Below are 20,404 nucleotides of genomic sequence, written 5' to 3'. Positions count from 1 at the left end.
AAATGCCTATGTTAGTAAAAATAAGAAACAAAAATGTATTATACTGGGGAAGATTGCTAAAATACGTATCTTAGGAGAAATATGAAAGAAAACGCATTTGAAGTTTCAAACTGATTCAGAAACGGGGGAAACTGGATTTAAGATCGGAAAAATAAGAATCAGAGCCAAACCAAAACTAACAAATTTCTCCACCCCTAAGGACAACCCACTGGGAAATTCTCCTGCACAAGGCCTGTTGAAGTGAACTGGGGCTGTAAAAAAGCACTTTTGCACAGTTCCTGTTCATTCACAGGAGCTTCGTGATGAATTGTGAGTCAGATCTGTCTGTCTTGCAGACACCCCTTACGTGTTTTGGCTGTGTGTTTGGAGAGGGTGAGAAGGGGCAGTGTGTACATATCAACTTATACACACACAGTTCCTCCACACAAGCGGGGTGGTGGTCTTGAGCTCACTGACTGTGTGGTTGGCGGGAGGCATAGTTAGCTCCCATTGCTGTACAGCCCCTATGGCATATTTATTTTACCTCCTTTAAACATGTGAGGGAGTTCAGAAGCCCACTAAATCTTGTCTTATACACTTTAAACAGTATTTAAAGCAGTGTTTCCAGAGTGGTTTAGCAACCAATCCTCTTTCACAGGGAACTCTGGAAATGGTAGCTCTATGAAAGGAACAGGGGTCTCCTAACAACTCTCAGCACCCTTAGCAAGCTACAAGTCCCATGATTATTGGGGGAGGGGGAGCCATGGCTGTTTAAAGTGTGTTAAATGTCTTGTGTAGATAGGGCCTTATATTAAGACCATTCATTGCCTTAGGAAGGTATCATGGATACCACAAAGGTGTCCATGGATTCATGGATTTAATGGATCAATAACTCTTGGTGGGGTACATTTTAGTGATGCTCATCTCAAACAGTAATGTCGGTTCATGTTGCCTGTGCTACACGAGTAGAAATTGATGGGGCTTTTTTCTTTGGCCCCTATTAGATTGCTTTCATCCAACCGACTTGTTTTTCTGTACTTGGTTATTGGTGGTTATTACTGCTAACACAGCAGTTTGACTTCACCCCCAGAGGCACACTCCACTGTCTCTCAAAACAGATGGATACCAAGATTTATATTTATATGCCACTTTTCCACATATGTGTGCCCAGAGCAGCTCATAGCACAACAACAAGATAACAGCAAAAATCCATATCAGTACACCTGGGGCACTGCTAACAGTGTAACATTTTAAGTTCATTATAAAAAAGCCAGCAGAACAGCTGAATGTTTTATTCCAGTGAGAACTGGGTGAACAAACTGATATGGTGGGTGCAAGGAGTGGTGTGATTGTTGAGTGATTATGTTATGTGTGGGTGGTTTAGATTCATTTTGTGAGTGTGAATGTGTACTGTATGTTTGGGGTGAATGTATTCTTTTATTCTTTTTTGTTGTTGTAATGTTCATGAGATTTTCATGATGATAGATACTATAGTAATGTCACAGTTTGCTGTTGCAGCCATTGGTCTGTCCAGTTTTGCCTCTGGCCCCACCCAACAATGGCACACAGCCCCCAAATGGTTGTTTATGTGGTCCCTGGGCTGCAAAACTTGCCCACTCTGGTACATTTGAGCCCGATGCTGTGGGTTAAACCACGGAGCCTAGGACTTGCCAATCAGAAGGTTGGCGGTTCAAATCCCCGTGACGGGGTGAGCTCCTGTTGCTCGGTCCCAGCTCCTGCCAACCTAGCAGTTCAAAAGCATGTCAAAGTGCAAGTAGATAAATAGGTACTGCTCTGGCGGGAAGGTAAATGGCGTTTCCGTGCTCTGGTTCGCCAGAAGCGGCTTAGTCATGCTGGCCACATGACCTGGAAGCTGTACGCCAGCTCCCTCGGCCAGTAAAGCAAGATGAGCGCCTCAACCCCAGAGTCAGCCACGACTGGCCCTAATGGTCAGGGGTCCCTTTACCTTTACCTTATACTCCTATACTTCTTTGCTGGAAAAGAAAGGAAACTCTAGTGGGTGGGTCTAGGTGTGGCCAGACAGGAGGGCAGAGGTAAAGCTGAGAGGCTGTGGCAGCAGCCACCAGCAAACAGTGCCTCCTTTTGGCTCAGGCCATGACTTGTGAATCATTTAGTCAGAGGGCCAGGCCTTGTCACATGACCAGCCATCTGGTCTACTGATATTTGACAGGTGTCTCATACCTCTGTTCAGCCATTCTGTATTTCTCTTGAAGACCCTGTGTGTAGTGGTGCTGCTGCACAGGCTGTATCCCCATCTGACGGGGCCCAGGATCAGGGCCCTCCTCAAGTTCCAACAAGCTGTTGGGTCAAGATGGCTGCCGGAAGGCCCTTGCAGAGACACCCACATCCCTGGACACCAATGTAGCTCCCGTGGTTAGCCAGTGGCTAATGATCTAGCCCTTGAAGTCACCATTTTGTCAGTGTTTCTTCTGTAATTAGAGATTTTGGTCTGGCCCACCAATAGGCTGAGAGATCACTGTGTGAACTTTACAAGCCTCTGAGGTTAAATGGCTGAAGAGGCCACAAAGACTCAATAAATTAAAAAACAACACGGCAGCAGCATCAACCCCAGTGTTTTTATCTAACAAGGGAGCCTTGCGTCTTCATTTAATCCTGATGAAGGCCGTTGGATTAAGTGGAGAAATCCCGGTATCGACGAGGGGAAATTGTGGTGATACCATAAAACACACACTAAAGCAATTAGTGGGCAGTTCTGCTGGCCTACGGGCTGTTTAATTCTGTGGTCATTCCCATCTAATGAAAACCCCACACAAAAGGAAGACACATTGGCTGTGACCTCCTCATACTTCACGCAGGCCACACGCGCACCACAGCGGTATCGAGAGTGATTTGAGGCATTGAGGGGAAAATTACTTATTGTGGGAGAGTGGGCTAATGAAACAGGGGGAAGAAGAAAAGGGGGGGGGGGGAAACTGACCGAACTTAGTATGTCTGAAATAATGGGAATGTGGTTTCTGTCCCACCCAGCCTGCCCTTGCTTGTCATGGTTAAAATATTGCAATTGGACATCCCTCCCCCACCACTCCCCTCTAGCTAGTCTCTTAATTATAATAAACCAGCTATTTCTTTGTAGGAGAAGCTGAGGAAAGCCTGCATGTTTGGACCACAAGGGGGCAGTTTTCAACACAGAGTTTTCCAAGGATCACTCCTTGTGGATTGGTTACTGCTTGACTCCTCCAGCTGAATTGTGGTCACCTCCTGGGTGTTTAGAAGAGCTAAGATGCTTGAGGAATCCTGTCTTTGTGAATTCTGATCCAATCTGAACTGAACCTCAGATTTCTGGCTAATGTGTGGATTCAGAGTTATCCCACAGGTCTCCCACTTCTTGAAAGTTCCAGCACCCTTCTCTGCTCAGAAAATGTATCAAAACACATTTTAAAATGTGCATTTTTAGAGAAAATAAGTTTAGAAATACACATTTTAACACTGAATACATTCACAATACAACCCCATACTTGATGCATTTAGATAATTGAAATTTCACTGATATTCCCAAGTAAGAACACAACCACACCTTACATTTAAAGCACATGACTTCCCCCAAAGAATCCTGGGAACTATAGTTTATCTCTGATAGGTAAACTTTAATACATACATAACACAGAAAGTGGGGGGGGGGGACACACCACAAAATTTGCATACACACAATACATTTAAAGCACATCTTCCCCAAATCCTGGGTATTATAATTTACCTCTTACAGAGCTACAATTCCCAGTACCCTTCCTAGGATTCTTTAGGGGGAGCGTGTGCTTTAAATATGCATTGAATGTGCTTTAGATGTAGGATGTAGATGTGACCTATAAATGAATATAGGATTGCAGCCCTAGAAATCTTATTTAAATATACAGATTTTTTAAAAAATGATATTTGTGTTGCTGCCTTGGAGTGTCCTGCTATGGCTGCACTGGGTGAAGCAGTTCCTCAGCCCTGGACCTGGTACCCAGCAGCCGTTTCTGATGTATTTTTCATACCTCAGGTTCTTATGGCCCTTTTGTTTGTAGCAAAGTGTATTAATTGGGGTATAAGTAGAATTGTGCAAATGTGGCATGTATTGAGAAAAAAATGGAATGAACTCTGATCCTGATGTTTTCAGCACGCAGAAGCACGTATTTATAGGAAATCCATGCAGGTTAGTACCCAGATAGCAAGGGACAAGTGGAATGCAATAATGGGCTAATATATGTTTAAAACATATCTTGGTATATACCAATTAAACCATGGGTAGGCAAACTAAGGCCCAGGGGCCGGATCCGGCCCAATCGCCTTCTAAATCTAGCCCGCGGATGGTCCAGGAATCAGCGTGTTTTTACATGAGTAGAATGTGTGCTTTTATTAAAAATGCATCTCTGGGTTAATTGTGGGGCATAGGAATTCGTTCATTTTTATTATTATTTTTCAAAATATATTCCAGCCCTCCACCGGCTCCCTGCTGAAAAAGTTGGCTGTCCCCTGAATTAAACTGTCATGGCTTCACCCCAAGAATCCTGGGAATGGTAGTTTGATGAAGACCCTGAAAAATTCTGTTAGAAACCCTCTCCAGAACTATTCTTCCATAGCAGTGGTGCAGTTACGTAATTTTACACTCCGGGACTGAATGGTTCTCTCCCTGCCCCCTCATCTTCTGTTTAGATGGTTGAATTACTTGACTTCAAAATTGAATTACTTGACTTCAAAAAAATGTGGTAAGTAGGCCAGCACTACTGTGTCTAGAGGTCTTCCTGCTCGTTTCGTTGTGCAGGGCCCTGGACATCTGCCCTGATGAGACCACTCTTCTGTGACGAGAGGGAATGACTGCAAAACTCCTTGAAGTCTGTAGTGTCTTTGGTCTCAGTCTCAGAATGTTATCGTCCTGATTTTGTCACACACACATACAAACACACACACTTTGAATGCACTACACCCTAACACTTCCTTTCATCTGAGCACCATCACTTTTCAGGCCAAGCTTCCGCCCGAAATGTAGTAGCCACCCTGCCTCACTTTGGGCTTTCCAGTAACCACGCTGTGCATTAGTCTACAGAGAGCAGATTATTATTTCCTGTAAAATCTATTTGCTCCGACCACAAGCCAGCGCTTGGGCATGATCCTTTGCTTACAGGCCTTAGCCAGCATGGTATCAAAATAGACATCAGATGGGAGAGGCTTGCTTTGCTCCTTGTGATACAACCCCTCCCTCCAAAAACCCCCAACACTCTTTCCTGCACATTAGTAGTTGCTGTTTGCTGATAATCGTGGATGCGTATTATGAGAAAAGTAAACTCTGGGCAGGGAGAAAACGAAGTTATTCACACATACAGTTGCAATTGAAATTATTCAACCCCCCCCCCCTCCCTGCAAATCAGGTTTATTATCAAAATTTGCAGACTTTCAGCTGTTTGCACAGAGCAAGTAAAAGAAAAAGGCCATTGAAAAAGCACAACGAAACGGATGAATCAAGTGCTTTCCCCAAATTCATCTGAAAATGCAACTTTGATTTGTTCATTGTAAACAGCTGAAAGTCTGCAAATTTTGATAATGACCGCTCTCCTCATCAACCAGAGGGCGCCCTTTGCGTGGCCGCACACAGCACCCCCGATCCTCCAAGACTCCCGGAAGAGCGCTCCTGGTCCACCTCCCCACATCACAGCCCTTGCGATTCCCGCCAAACCTCAGTTCAGAATGAACCAATCGTGACAGGCAGAGGCGGAGCCAGAGAGCGGACCACAAAGCGGTAGTCTGCACTCGGATCCGCTCTTTGTGTGTGTAAGGGGGAGGAACCTACTTGGGAGCCCACAGTCGGTTCCAGAGCTTCACCCACCCCTTTGTTTATGCTCTTTATTGCAGGTTAACCTCTTTACGGGTATGTGGGAGTTGCTACGGTCTTTCGATGGTTGCTGTTAAAGGACTGGGAAGGAAATTTTCCTGCATTGGCAGGTTTCGCCTTCCCCGTAGCAAAATGTCACAACTTTGGCGGTTGTAGGCCTTGGGCGGAATCCTTTGTTTCTCAACCTGTCGGTCCCCAGATGTTGTTGGACTACAACTCCCATCATTCCTAGCCAGCATGACCAGTGGTCAGGGAAGATGGGAGTTGTAGTCCAACATCATCTGGGGAACCACAGGTTGAGAACCGCTGATTTAGTCTATCTTCCCTAAATGGGGGGGGGGGTTTGAAGCGGTGACACACGCCCCCCCCACGGCGATCCCATGGTTCCCTGTTAAAGGGGCTGTGTTGAAGGGAGTCACTGGCAATATGCTGAAAGGTTGTCAGTTCACTGCCCAGTGTTGCGGCAAAATGGGGGCCGGCTCTCTTCTTAAACATACGTCTTCCAGAGCCAACCCACTCCCCAGACAGATCTGTTAACCCTGATGTGCCTCAGATCCCCAGCTGGGGACTGGGAGGGATAAACGCCCAATGCCTAAGCCAAGATCTTCCTACATCTGAAAGTTTAAATAAAGTTGTGGCCAATTTTAATCCCATAACACGTTGTCATGCATCATTCAATTCACCTGGGTGGCTCCTGGGGTTGGGGGGGGGGTTGGTGTCTCCACCTGGCCATGCAATAAACCCAATTTGTAATGAGGGCTGAAATTTTTTTGATTGTAACTGTATATTGCAACTGTACAATGGCACAAATTCATGGTTACCTGATTAACAACATGTTAGTCAACTGATTAGTTCATTGATACTTAGGTAGTTCAGTAAATCAAATAGTGTCGTGGTAGATTCTGAAGTGCAGGAGCACATCATGATAGCCTCCATAGTCACCCCTCTGCCCCAATAAGTAAAGTCAGAAAGGGAGGCAACCTTTGGGAAGCCCATAAGAAGAACCTGAGTGCAGCACTCTTCCCACTTGTGAATCTCAGCAACTGGAATTCAGAGACACGCTGCATTGAGCAGTAGAGAAAGGCATAGCAATCGTGTATATTTTCATATACTGCTTTTATATATTATATTTTGATCCAGTTTCTGTATTATTGTTTGTTTGTAAGGTGCCCTGAAAAGTTTATTGAAAGACAGAATATAAATTCTTTAAAAGGAAGGAAGGAAGGAATGTACTAATTTCCACTGTTTAAATATTGTTTTATCACATTGGATTTTGTCTTAAAATTTTGTCAGTTGCTCTAGGTTTGGTTGATGAAAAGTAGTTTGTGAATGATATCCCACAAAAGGTTCTACCACAGGTAAATCTTTTTCGGCTTTCAGGTGCCACAAGCCTCTTTGTTCTTTTTGCTGCTGCAGAGCACTGTGGCTCCCCTTCTGAAATTCGCACTGATTTGGATCTGTTTTTTCCCCTCCTCTTGCAAATCTAGGTCACTTGCCTTGTAACCCCTGAGCCTGTGGTCTTGAGGTGAAGTCTTCAGAACCCAAAGCCTCAACTGAGAGAGCATGGATGGAACCAGACTCTTTGAAGCCTGCATGTTGCTGGTTGGGATGACTGGTGCATAACACCAATGCAACCAGTTGGTGCACCTGGGGAAAAGCACTGTGGGTAGGAGAGCGTGGAGTGGGGCTGGGCCTGCGGTGTGTGTTTCCTGAGATGAACAAAGATTGATGCAAAGTGCATGCAAGCACATGGTGACAAGTGGTGACTGCTCAGCTCTGGGACGTATAAAGGCCAGTGCTGGCAAAGCGCATTTTAAAAAGAAACTAGTTCTGGTTCTAGTTCTTCCTGTCCAAAAATGAATTAGTTTCGGTTAGTTTGTTTGGCAAACTGTTTCAAGTCCATCCAAATGAACTTTTTAGTCCATAAGAAGTTCATCTTTGCCCTCTCACCTGCACCTCAAAAAAATAATAATCAGCATTCAGAATGCTATAAGCTGCTGTGCTGAGCTGTAGGGATCCATAAGTAAACCGGGGGGCACACACAAGGAATAGGATGCGTGATAGACAAAATGGCGACAGGTAAAGCTTCCCCTGATATACCTGAAAGACTGCCTGCCCCATAAGATCACCTAGACCATTGGGAGACATTCTGCTTGTGGCACCACATCTTACATCCAGCATGAACATGAACTAGAAATCAGTCAGCTTTCTACCCCCAAATGAACTTTTTTCACCTTCAGTTCACTTGGAAATTATGGAAACTGCTTTCAGGTTCAGAGATTTCTGAACTAGTTCAGTCAACTACATTCAATAGAAATTATTAATTCCAAGCACCGGATAAGGTCCTGTTCACAGCTCCTCAGGACCAACTCCAAGTAAGGTGACAGTGGTGTGTGGCAGCACTCAGAAGCAGAACTGCCTTGCTCTGAGCCTCAATTTAAATTCCCCTAACCATCAAAATCATTTTTCTATATGCTGCTTTTCCATTGTGAACCATACTCAGAGCTGCTCACAACATCAAAAAACCCCACAAAATTCACTCATGGTTACAAGACTATGCTAAACAGCAATAATAAAAAAAAAATAGGCTAAAGCAATGGGAGCAGTGGCTAAAGCATGTTGGAAGGAAAGTGGATGTCATGAACTAGCAGGGCAATGGGCAATGGGGAGGAGGAAGAGGATCCCAGCAGGGGGTGTAGCTGAGACTGGGACACACCTGGGCAAGCAGGGGATGAGGAAGAAAGTACTCACAGGGTGATGGAGAATGGCATGGGGAGAGGAACCAGAGCAGCAGGACCCATCACAAGTGCCAGAGGGGCCCTTGTCTCCATGAACACAGCAGGCTCTGAGGTGTAGGGAGCAGTGGGGAGTGGCACTCTAGGAGGCCGAGGCAGGCAAAGGCCCACAGCCCAGCTCCCTAGCTGGTGAGGTGGGGCTCCCTAGTTCTAGGATTCCTCTAGTGTGATTCCTCAGCTGGCGTAGGCTTGGAACAGGTGTGGGTCGCCTGCCTCATTAAGCCCAGGTGCTGCAATCAGCAGGCAAAGTACAAAAGGGAAACAGAGCTGAGGTGTTTTGTCTGCTCGGCTGCCCACAATGATGGATCTTGACTAAGATGCTCCTAGACCTCCATAGGACTGTGCTTTGGGTTTGACTCTGGACTTCAGACTTGGCTACTTGGATTGACCCTGGACTGTGTTTCCTGATCCTTGGACTTTGCTTGCATGGACTGATCCATGGTCTTTGAGCTTTAGACTTGACATACTGACTTGCTGCCAGGTAGGCCAGGGATTCAGGACAGTGGGTGGTGGTTTTTATTGGGGCGCAGCCACATGCTTTCTAATAATGTGACAGCAAACTACATCTCTCATTGTCCCCTGCACCCCATCACACTCCTAGCAAGTGGTGCATCCTGATGGAGAGGGGGAGGGGGGAATCTTTCCACTCTGCTCCCCCTGTGCCTTCATTACTGCTCTAACAAACAAGTTAAGGAATGGGAAGTGGGAGTGTTTCTGGTTGGTGGTCATGTATGTGGGGAAATCTGATGGAGAGTGGGGAAGCTGGAACTTCTTCTCCAGCTCAGATCAAAATCTGAGCTGGAGGAGAATTTGGGGGCTTGTAAAGCTTTCCTGGTTATGAGGGTGTCTTCAATTAAGGGTGGTGAAACCTGCCACTCTGGAGACAAATGTGCCCTTCCACGCCTCTTTATCTGGTCCTCAGGGCTCTCCCTGGCCCATGCCCCCTTCCTGACCATGGCCTTCTTCAGCCGTGCTCCACATCTTCTTCAAGTGGCTTTACCTGGCTGAAAAGTAATAACGCCTCTTCCTTGCCTAAGTGGCAGATGGATCAATGTGTGCTGGGTGGGTATAGAAACTTCTGGATTTTGTGTGGTAGGTATTCAGCATGCCTTACAAAAGTACGAGTCACATCTATCTGCTGCTGTTTTGTCCGTGTTGGCCCCTTGCCACCCACTTTGCCTCCGGATTAGCCCACCACAAATTTGGGACCCCCATAAGGTTGCTTAAGAGGGAAAGCAGCCAGGAGATTGGTGGTAGGATGATGACAAGTGATCAGAGGGAGAAGCCACAAATTTGCATGCTCTCTGACATTAAAACTGTGGGCAAGGGTGAGGGCTGAAACGAAACCTTTCTACCTGATGTGCTAGATTACTATTTGTAGGGGTTTTTGTTTGTTTGTTTATGTAGGGGATCAGTAAAAAATAATAATTCTTCATTTGTGTGGTAAAGCCCAATCTGCCATCTCAGGACTCTTCTGCAACATTCTGCTGCATATAAAGATGCAACAGGGAGGCTGTAAGAGCATGGGAAGAGGAAAAATACAATAATTCAGTAAGATTTCTTACTCAAAAGTTGCTCGGTTTTTCAATATGTTGCAATTTCTAAAAGGGGGATTTGGGCCTCTTACAAAGGCCTTCTCTCCCTGACTTTGTCTCTCAGCTAGCATCCTGTCTCGCAGCCTGGGTGCTGTGACATTTCTCTGAGGTAACAGGTGCACAAAAACCACTCTGAGGGCCATCAAAAAACCGATGACTTCCCTCCTTGTATAGACTTCTCCTTTCTGAGGCAGAAAAAGAAGATGTGGTGTCTTTGAGAAGCCGGCCTTGCGTGCTGGGGCCAAACCCTCACTCTGTCTGGCGGCGGCTGTTATCTCCGCTTTTTAAAAATTGTTTTATTCCTTTTTTAAAAAACACTGGAAACTGTTTTTGTCATGTCTGTGTTGACACAATAAACATTAAGATTCATTCTTTTTGGCTTGGGGTGTGAATGCATGGAATTTCCCAAGGCAACCGTGCAAGTTGTTAGAGTAGACGGTCCTTTCATGAAGGCCCATCTGAAACAACATTGATGCCTGTGGAGGAGAATCCAAAATGGTGTCCCATCTTATGCTAATTAGCATGGGGGCGCAATCCATGGGAAACACATGGCTTCTCCCAGATAATCTTTGAAACTGTAGCTTACCCCTTATAGAGCTACAATTCCAAGCATCCTTAACTACCTGCAGTTCCCAGGATTCCTTGTGGGAAGCCATATGCTTTGAGTGCATTGTGTAGATTGGCTTGTCACTTCTTGGCTTCAGCTGAACTCCATCAACACAGTTTTCACTGTGTTTAACAGACTACTTGGGGAAAGTGTTGACCACACAGCCACAAACAGGTTTGGGGCTGGGTTGAAGTTCTGCCAGATTGAGATTCAGCCGTAAGAGCCCTGCTTTGCAAAAATGTGTATATTAGGCAAAATTGCATCTAAAAATATGTAAAGATAGGAGACAGTTGCTTAAAAATGTTGGTGAATTTTCACGAGGACTTTTTTTTAAAAAAGCACACTGATGTAAAAATGTGGAGAGCTGAAGGTTGCAAAAATGAGAAACTGAAATTGACATATTTGCCCATCTCTAATTAAGAGGAAACTGGCCAACACCTGTCCCATCTATGTTTGTACTTGTGGAGTACTGACTGTTGTTATGAGGCACACCATACCCCAAATTTCAGGAGAGACGGATAGCAATGGGAAGCCACCTTATACCAAGTCAAACCATTGGTCCATATCCAGTTACAGATAGGTAGCCGTGTTGGTCTGCCATAGTCAAAACAAAACAAATTCCTTCCAGTAGCACCTTAAAGACCAACTAAGTCAGTTCTTGGTATGAGCTTTCGTGTGCATGCACCATTGAAGAAGTGTGCATGCACACGAAAGCTCATACCAAGAACTGACTTAGTTGGTCTTTAAGGTGCTACTGGAAGGAATTTGTTTTGTTTTGACATTGGTCCATATCGTGCAATATAGTCTGCACTGAATGGCAGCAGCTTTCCAGGGTTAGAATCTCTCCCAGCCCTACCTGGAGATGTCAGGAATTGAAGCTGAGACCTTCTGCATGCAAAGCAGATGTTCTACCACTGAGCTATGGCTTTTTCCTTTGCCAGACTTTTGCTTCCCTTGGGCCCAGCAAATGGTTGGTTTTTCCCGTGAAATGCCTGACATTGTTATTCCAAGGTAGCTTTAGCAATCTCAGCTGGGCTGGAGGGTACAGGTGATGATCTGAGGCTGCCTCATACTGAATCAGCCCATTGTTAGCCCGTCTAGTTCAGGAGGGTGCCCACTGATGCAGTGCCATACAAGAGGAAATGTATCACCACAAAAGAGGACACAGATGTGTACAAAATGTTGCATATGCCAATTTAGAAACTAACAACTAAAAAGAAGTATAAGCCATTTCACTATAGTTGGGAAGACTGTGACCTGCAGGTGACCTTTGTGTGCCTACTCAGTCTGCTGGCCAGGTGCTGTTGTGGGTGGGCAACCTCAAGACCCCTTGTGTTCTCCTTTCCAATGGTTCTTTATTTTTAATCCAGACTTGGCTTGTAGAGGAGGAGTGGGGAACCTCTGGCTTACCTGTCCCTCAAAACTGCTGAACTACAGCTCCTGGACACTGGCAATACTTGCTGGAGCTGATGGGAGCTTTTGTTCAACATCTGGAGGGCCTAAGGTTCCCTACCCCGGCTTATGTGACAATTCCACCCATCCTTCCCAGGTTGAACAGATGAAACACTACAGATAGAATGTGGGTGCTTCTGACAAAGTGCCACTGAGTCTTTTGGTATGATGCTACTGAAGGGAAAATACTGTGTCTCTAAATCTAATCCTTCCCCTCATTATGCTCTATATGGGTGACACCAATCCTAAAGCTCCAGATGTTTGTAGGTGCAACTCCCATCCTTGAACTCTGGCCATGCTTGCTGGGTCTGATGAGAGCTCATTCAAGGTCACAAGTTCCCCACTGCTGCTTTGTTTGAAGTCATCCTTTATTTGAAGCTCTGTCCAGCTCTAGGGTAAAGTTTGAGAAGAGGATGGGTCTTGAAGTTGCCCATCTAGTTAGCACATGGACAGGAGATCAAGTAGGCACACTGCTTGCCTGGCTGTGGACTTGTTTATCCTCACTATGTTGTGATGCATCATATTTCTGTTTAAATGATAGTTGTCAATATATGTGCCTCTGTACATATAAATGAGTGTGTGCAATTTTTCAGGCAAATTGGTGTCCTCTTTCGTCTTTTTTGTGACGTCCACATTTTGAGTGATGAATAAGTGGCCACCCTGCTTGCAGCTGGCTATGCCTGGCACAGCTGCATGAATTCTTGCTACAACCCTACTGTATGTTCGCTTGTGGAACAGATGGATGCAGCTGGTTGAGTGGGTGGGGAGCAGAAACTATGTTCAAAAGAGGAAGACTCAAGGCTCAGTGGTCGAGCACCTGCTCTGCATGCAGAAGGCCTCAGGTTCAGTTCCTGGCATCTTCCTTGATCTTGGGAGGTGATAAAGAGACCTGCCAGAGACCCTGGGGAGCTGCTGGCAGTCAGAGTAGATGGCACTGGGCCAGATGGGCCAGCGATATGGTTCAGCCTAAGGCAACCTCATATGTGTCAATGTAAGAGCATAAGAGCCTGCTGGATTGGATCAGTTCAATGCCCCATCTAGTCTAGCATCCTGTTCTCACAGTGGTCTACCAGATACCCATGGAAAACCCACAAGCAGGGCCTTTTGAAGAGCAAAGGTATTCATAGGGATAGAACCTAGAAGAGTTGGTGGCATGCAAATTGAGAATTAGGGATGGACAAATCTGGCAATTTTGGTTTTTCTGTTTCTCATTTCCCCCGTCTTCAGTTCTCCACATTTCTACATCAGCTTGTAAATTTTCTTTTTTTTAAAAAAAGTCTGAAGATTCAGCAGCATTTCAGTGATAATTTCTCCTATTACGTACATGCATGTATGCAATTCTGCCAAGACACATTTTTGCAAAGTATCCTCTAATGTAATTCAGCTTTCTATGTTAATTTCACAAATATATGCATTTTTGTACAAGTGGCTGCATTGCAAAATTTGGAGAGATGTAAATTACAGAGAGTGGCTGCGTTTTGGTTCTCATGTTGTTTTGGAAAGTGTGAATTATGTAGATTTGTCTTTAAATGTGATCTGAAATGAATTTCTTCCCCATCCCTAGAGAATCTTTTGCTCCCTTTAATCTTTTTGGCTGTTCCATGCAGCATGAAAAGGGCGTTGCTACTATTACAGGATTATTTAAAAGTCTTAGAGACTAATCCAGTGAGCAGGTTTTGAGAGCCATCTCACTCTGGTGCCCACTATTTAACAGAGATGGGACCTATGGCTAGGTGGAAGCCACAGCTGTAGGACAAATCTAAACTCAGATTTGTAGGGGTGGGCAGTGAAGGCTCAGTTATGGTTTGGGATGGATGAATCAATTTATTTCTGGTCTGCATTCATTTGTAAATTCATTCCATCTTGTTTCCACAAATAATCTGTGACTTTTAAAAAGTACACCACATGAGCATTCTTTTTTAAAACAAGTATTTAAATATGTATTTACTTTTTAATAAAAACATCTCTTAAGCAGTTTACATGAATTGTATAAAATATTTGTTCAAAAATAGCAATAAAAACAGACTTTAAAATGGACATAATAAAATTATAAAAAATATAGATAAAACCAAACATTTAAAAAACTATGCACATATTAAAAATTGCACACCTGAGTATCACAAAATATTATTGAAATATGTATTTTATCTAGTGCACACATTTCTAAATGTATTTTACCCTGTAATGCATACTTTAATACATTTTAGTACGTGGTTTGAGTCAAGAATTGTATCACAACATTCAAAGAAGTGTGACTTCTGAAGGATAATTACTTTCTGATCAAGTGAAATTAACCTCCATTCCTATTGATGGTGGTAACGCAGTCTCTGCATGTGCTGAGACCCCACTGAGTTTGTTTTTGCATATGTTTCCAGACTGTCCCTTTTCATGGAAATGGGTTCCAGAGCTGAGCCCTGCTGAAGAGCCCTAGTTCAAAGCCCTGTCCATTTCTGCCAAAGCTTCTTTCTTCCTCATTCAGAAGCAGGACTTCTTGAGGAGTTCGTTCTCTTTCGTTCACATGAACTGAGCTAGTCTGCATCTCCCAGACAAATGTGCAGACAGGATCCTTCAGATTTCATACTTCTCCAAATTTTGCAGTGTAGTTCTCAGCTCCACAAACACACCAAAATGCACGCCATGTGCATTTTAGGATAAAATAAGTTTATAAACTGGAAGTTTGTGAGAAAAATATGCATTTTAAAAGTGAAGTTCTTTAAAAAATAAAATTGCCAGATTACTGCAGCAAGGGGATGGAACAGACATGAATAAACACATTTGAGGAGGAAGTCGCGTCAGTTGCTGGCAGCCTTGGTGGCATCCCATTTTCAGCCTGGCTGGATGAAGCCATGGGGAGGTTAGAAGCTGATTGCCGTAGTGACAGCTAGACTCAGTGCACACCTCAAAACTCACTGCAGTTCAATAAATAGTGGCTGTTGTAGCACATTTTGGTGCAGCTGGAGGGGAGAAGACCTTCCAGGATGAGGAAGGGAGGGACTGAGCTATGGCAGAGAAAACCTGTGCCCCAATGGACACACCAGCACAGGCAATTAAGGGGAAATGTAGTTTACATGGGAGGTCCGTGAGTCGGGGATGGGGGACAAGAAAGGCAGGAGAACCTGTGATGAGAAGTGTAAATAAAGTCGGAGTGGCTTGCTTGGTCAGATGGAACAACAGCAGCTTCCCAGCAGCAGAGTCACTGCTGCTTACTGGAAAGGAGAGAGATGAGGCAGCAGTGAGACTGATGCTGTGCTGATGCACTACCAGAGGCGATCTATTGCTCCCGCCAATGCATCTGCACAGCCTGAGCCTCGCAGCTGCCTCTCCCTTCCCCCATCTCAATGGGTCAAAGCAATTCTGCTGCTGGGATGCTACTGCTGCAACTCTACCCCACCGCCAGACCTGCATTAATTCTCTGGGGAATTGGGGACCCACCAGGTGGACCCTGGAGGAAGGATCTCTTTTGGGGCTCCCTGGCAGCTGGAGTTGGGGGGGAGTGCAGATCCAAGGAAATGGGATTCAGACAACATGCAAGACTGGAAGATTCATGTTGTGTCTTCAATGTCAAGTGTTTAGAGGGCTCTTCTTCCTCCCCGCCCCCATGCATCTCCCCAATTCCTAATTCAGAGTGTGACTCACTCGCCAGCTACAAAAGACACAACACTCTCAGTTCTCAAGAAACCACACGTCTGCATAAGTTTCCCACGGTCGGTACTTTAAATAGAAGCTGCTGGAGGACATGGTCGGTGCCTTTGCTCGCTCTCTCGACAGTCACGCAGCTCTCCCTCCCTGCTCCTCTTCCCTTCCTTCCCCATGTCCCTTTAGGCTAGTAAGTTATCAAAACCAATGGTCACATTTGATCTGAAAGGGATGGAGAAGTATGAAGTCTAGAGTTTTTCTTTCGTTCTTTTTATACCTCTAGGGACAGGATCTGAGGTAGGGAGGGCCAATGACCAAAGCCTATAAAGTTAGTCTCTTTAACCTGTAGGCTAGCTCCTGCTGTTTGAGGTGGCTGGCCTCTTTACTACTTTATCTGTCCCCTAGAACAAGCATTTCCAACCTGTGGCCCTCTGGATGTTTTGGCCTACAACTCCCATGATCCCTAGCTAACAGGACCAGTGGTCAGGGATGATGGGAATTGTAGTCCAAAACATCTGGAGGACCGAAGGTTGGGGATGCCTGCCCTAGAAGATCCTTTCTGCTTGGTTTTCCTTGAACAATTGGGTATTACCAGAAGCTTTGCTAGACCTGACCTGGTAGGTTAGTCCAGAATCTTGCAAGAGCTTCACACACACACACACACACACACACACGTGTGTCATTCCAGTCCTACTAACAATTTTAGCTGTTTACAATGGTTTTTTTTAAAGATAAATTATAATTTCCCTCCCATTCCTTATTAAAATTATGGTCTTCCTGATTTCTGATTCTTCCAGTCACTTTAGCCATTTCAGCATAAGCCACCAATTTATCTCTTCTGCAAGTTAGTAAAGTCAGCTGCAAACTGAACAAACCATTAAAATGTTAATATTTTAACACATAATAGAGCCTAATGGAGCAGAATCAAGCATGTGTATACTCTATATTTTTGTTTAAAATGAATATCCAAAAATACTGCACCAAGGTTATCCAAGTTGTGAAATTATGTTAAAGTGAACATGAATTCTCTGCCGTGTGTACATTATGAAAGACAGAGAGTTTTCCCCAGCCCTACCTGGAGTTTACAGGGATTGGACTTTCTGCATTGCAGTCCGGGTGCTCTACCACTGACCTTTGCCAGTTCCCCAGGATAGTTTCTGCTCTGTTGCCTACCTTGAGTCTTCAGGATGAGGTGGGATACAAAACTAAGTTACAGGCAGACCATGAGCCAAACTAGAATGAACTACATGTGGTTTTTCACTGAGGAATTTTGTTCTGAAAATCATACCCACCTCCCATTACTATAGCCAGGTAGAATGTGACTTTGAATACAGCAGGGGGACCAAACAAACATATAGTAATAATCTTGGAAGTGAAAGGGTTAAGAGCCTATGAAGTCACCCAAATTTTCAGAATCAAACTGCAGCCGCCATAAAAAAAGTGGGGAGAATCCACCCCAAGCTACATGTGATTATTGTTTGGGACTTTTAAAGAATTTTATTGCCATATCTCAATTTGCTAATCTGTTTCCTGCAGACTCTGACAATGTGTTTGGACGAGAGAGAGAGTAATGCCATGTCATTGACTTGAGATTTTACTTTTATTTCACTTTTTTTAAAGGGAGGTGGCAACTTAATGTCTTGTTGCTTTTGATGTGTCTTGAGTCTGAGGTGTGTGGCAAGAACAGGACCGCTTTTGGGTTTTGGGGTTCCAGCTTTGCTCTGCCACTTAACCCCAGTTGTGTGTTTGGGGTGGCCGCGATCATGCACAGGTGAGCAAAATGCACTCTGTATGTGTTTGAAGGCACACTTCTCTTAATAGTGATGCAATTTATTCCAGGGGCTCTCAGCCACAGGCTTAGTTCTGAGTCCCCAGTAAGTCCAGGCCTGAATTAAAGCCCATCTACTTCTGCTGGGGAAAAGCAGGTGCAATCTTAACTACGTTGTGGTGGTGATTTGTCTCTGTGGTTTCTTTGCAGAGTTGATCTTTGCAGATAAGCCACAGCTCTTTGGCGTAAATGCAGACCCTCCCCCCTCCCCAGCTTCCTCCTGCTTCTCCAGCCCAACCACCTTCTCTAGGTTTTAGCAACTTTGCAAGTCACTCAAGAAGAGAATAGTAGTGAGAAGTTCCGGTTTCCAGTCACAGAGATGAACGATGACGCAAGTGCCCAGGTTCTGAGCACAGAAAAGTAAAATAAAGCAGAGAAGAGCGTGCGACAAGAACCCTTTAATTTCCCAGTGTTTTACGCCTGTTTCCAGTAATCAGATGCAGCCCCTGCAAGCAGCCAGCTCACAGCTCATATTTTGTCAGAGTTGTAAAGTAGTGTGGTCAAGCCATTGTTGTGGCATATATGTATTTATCCACATACTTCTCCCTATCCACTTTCTCCATGGATAATATTACAGTGGAACCTCTGGTTAAGAACTTAATTCGTTCTGGAGGTCCATTCTTAACCTGAAACCATTCTTAACCTGATGCACCACTTTAGCTAATGGGGCCTCCTGCTGCCGCCGCGCCGCCAGAGCATGATTTCTGTTCTCATCCTGAAGCAAAGTTCTTAACCTGAGGTACTATTTCTGGGTTACTGGAGTCTGTAACCTGAAGCGTCTGTAACCCGAGGTACCACTGTATATGTCTCTATTACATCCCCCTTACTCTCCTTTTTTCTAAACTGAAAGACCCCAATTGCTGCAGCCTCTCCTCATGGTGGAGTTGTTCCAACCCTTTGATCATTTTGGTCACCCTTTTGTGCTCCTTTGCAATATCCCTTTTGAGGCAAGGAGACTGGAACTGTCCACAGCATTCCAAGGTGTGGTCTCACCCTAGACATGTGTAACAACATTCTGATGGTGGCATTTTTATTTTCAAATCCAGTGTCGGAAGCAGTTATACCCCTGAATACCAGCTACGGGGCATCATGAGTGGGAGAGTGCTGCTGTGTGGAGGTCCTGCCAGTGGGAGTCTCAAAGGCATCTAGTTGTCCTCTGAGGGAAAGAGGATGCAGAACTAGATAGGGCCTAGGTTTGATCCAGCAGGGCTCTCTTTATTTATGTAATCAATAGGATGCACCTCGCCATGAAGATTCAGAATTTGAAGTCTGCTTTAAGCTTTCCCCCACTTGAGTTTTAAATAATTTTAATTACCTCCAGAGGTATAGAGAACAGATGGATGGGCAGACAGACATCCACTTCCAAAAATGTATAGTAGATTTATGAAGCACAGTTTTGACTCAACTCATTATTTTATTAATATTTTGATCCCTGAAACCACTGAGAACTTCTTTCAGTTGTTTCAAAATATTATCAGATTTATTCTGGCTATTTAACAGTAATTGTGGGGGAAAGGAAGGATTACAGATTAACATTGTGCACCAAGGCAACTATGGATTTTATTATACTTATATCCCATCTTTCCTCCCTGGAGTTCAAGGTTGTATATTTATGGCTCCATCCATTTTATCCTGACAGCAGTCCAGTGAGGTAGATTAGGCTGAAAGATACTAACTGGTGACCCAGTGTCCCCTAGGCAGCTTTGCGGCTGAGTGAAGATTTGAATGTGTCCCACCCCCCACCCCACCCACCCCAGTTCCAATAGTTTCACAAACTCCTGATCAAGGGGCTCTTATCCAGCAAATCCTTGCTTCTAAGATTTGAGAGCCATATACTTTCAAATGTATATTTGCATTATAACAACAATGGCTAGAGAAGGTAGGTAGGAAGGTTCATTCTTAGGGGGCTGAATTCTGTGCCAGATAGGGATGCATGAATCAATCATCTTCAGTTCCTCTCACTTTCTCATATTTCAGATCTTAAGTTCAGATCCACATTTTTGCATCAGTTTTGGTTTGATATTTTGCCTAGTATACATACTTTTGCAAGTAATTTTTCCTAATATAACACAATATTGCTTGTTGTCTTCACTTATGTATGTCATCATGCACACTTGCCCCTAACATATGCATTTTTGTACACATTATTTGGCTGGAGAACTTGATTGCAAAATTCAGAGGTGCAAATTTTGAAGGATGGCTGTGTTTCAGGTCACATATTGTCTCAGGAGGTGTGAACTAGCTTCGTCCACCTTTGAATGTGAACTGAATGCAACTTTCTCCCTTATCCTTAATGCCAGATACCACATTATTTTGCTGTGTTTGTGTGGAGTCACAGTATACACACAGGCGACCTTGGATATGCTGGAATAGGGTACGTTCCCTTAAATACAGGGTGTGCCTTCAAGTGGGGCATCTGGCAACCTTACTCATAACTGAATCAAGTCATCAGACAAAACAGGCCACTTGACTCTTGTTGGCGTGGCAGTTCCAAATGAAACCACATATGGAAACTGGGCGCTTAGTCTGAGGAAATGCACAAATCTAATTTAAAAGTATTTATTAAATGCAGTAGCATGGAATTTCCCAGGCGCTTCCCCCCTCCCCTTGCAGCTCCTTTACAGCAGTACATCATCAGCTTGTTTCTTTCAGCTACTGTATGCT

At 44.5% G+C, this 20,404-nt stretch overlaps 1 protein-coding gene and 1 long non-coding RNA gene across 2 annotated transcripts in view; both read left to right on the top strand.

The window, feature by feature from the left end:
• Nucleotides 1-10,586, top strand: part of LOC309346207 — a 59,388-nt gene extending 48,802 nt beyond the window's left edge. Inside the window, exon 3 of the long non-coding RNA XR_014158465.1 lies at nucleotides 7,315-10,586. This is a non-coding gene — a long non-coding RNA (uncharacterized lncRNA). The remainder of the gene's footprint in view (nucleotides 1-7,314) is intronic.
• Nucleotides 10,587-17,596: 7,010 nt separating this feature from the next.
• RUNX3 (RUNX family transcription factor 3) overlaps nucleotides 17,597-20,404 on the top strand; it is a 157,368-nt gene continuing 154,560 nt past the window's right edge. The window contains exon 1 of the mRNA XM_081869292.1: nucleotides 17,597-17,683. The gene's annotated coding sequence lies outside the window, so the exon portion shown is untranslated. The remainder of the gene's footprint in view (nucleotides 17,684-20,404) is intronic.

This window comes from Podarcis erhardii, assembly GCF_964252035.2.
Source record: "Podarcis erhardii genome assembly, chromosome: 7".
In the NCBI taxonomy this organism is placed as follows: Eukaryota; Metazoa; Chordata; class Lepidosauria; order Squamata; family Lacertidae; genus Podarcis; species Podarcis erhardii.
The sequence above is the reverse complement of the archived record's forward strand: the minus strand, read 5'-3'. Positions and strand labels throughout refer to the sequence as shown.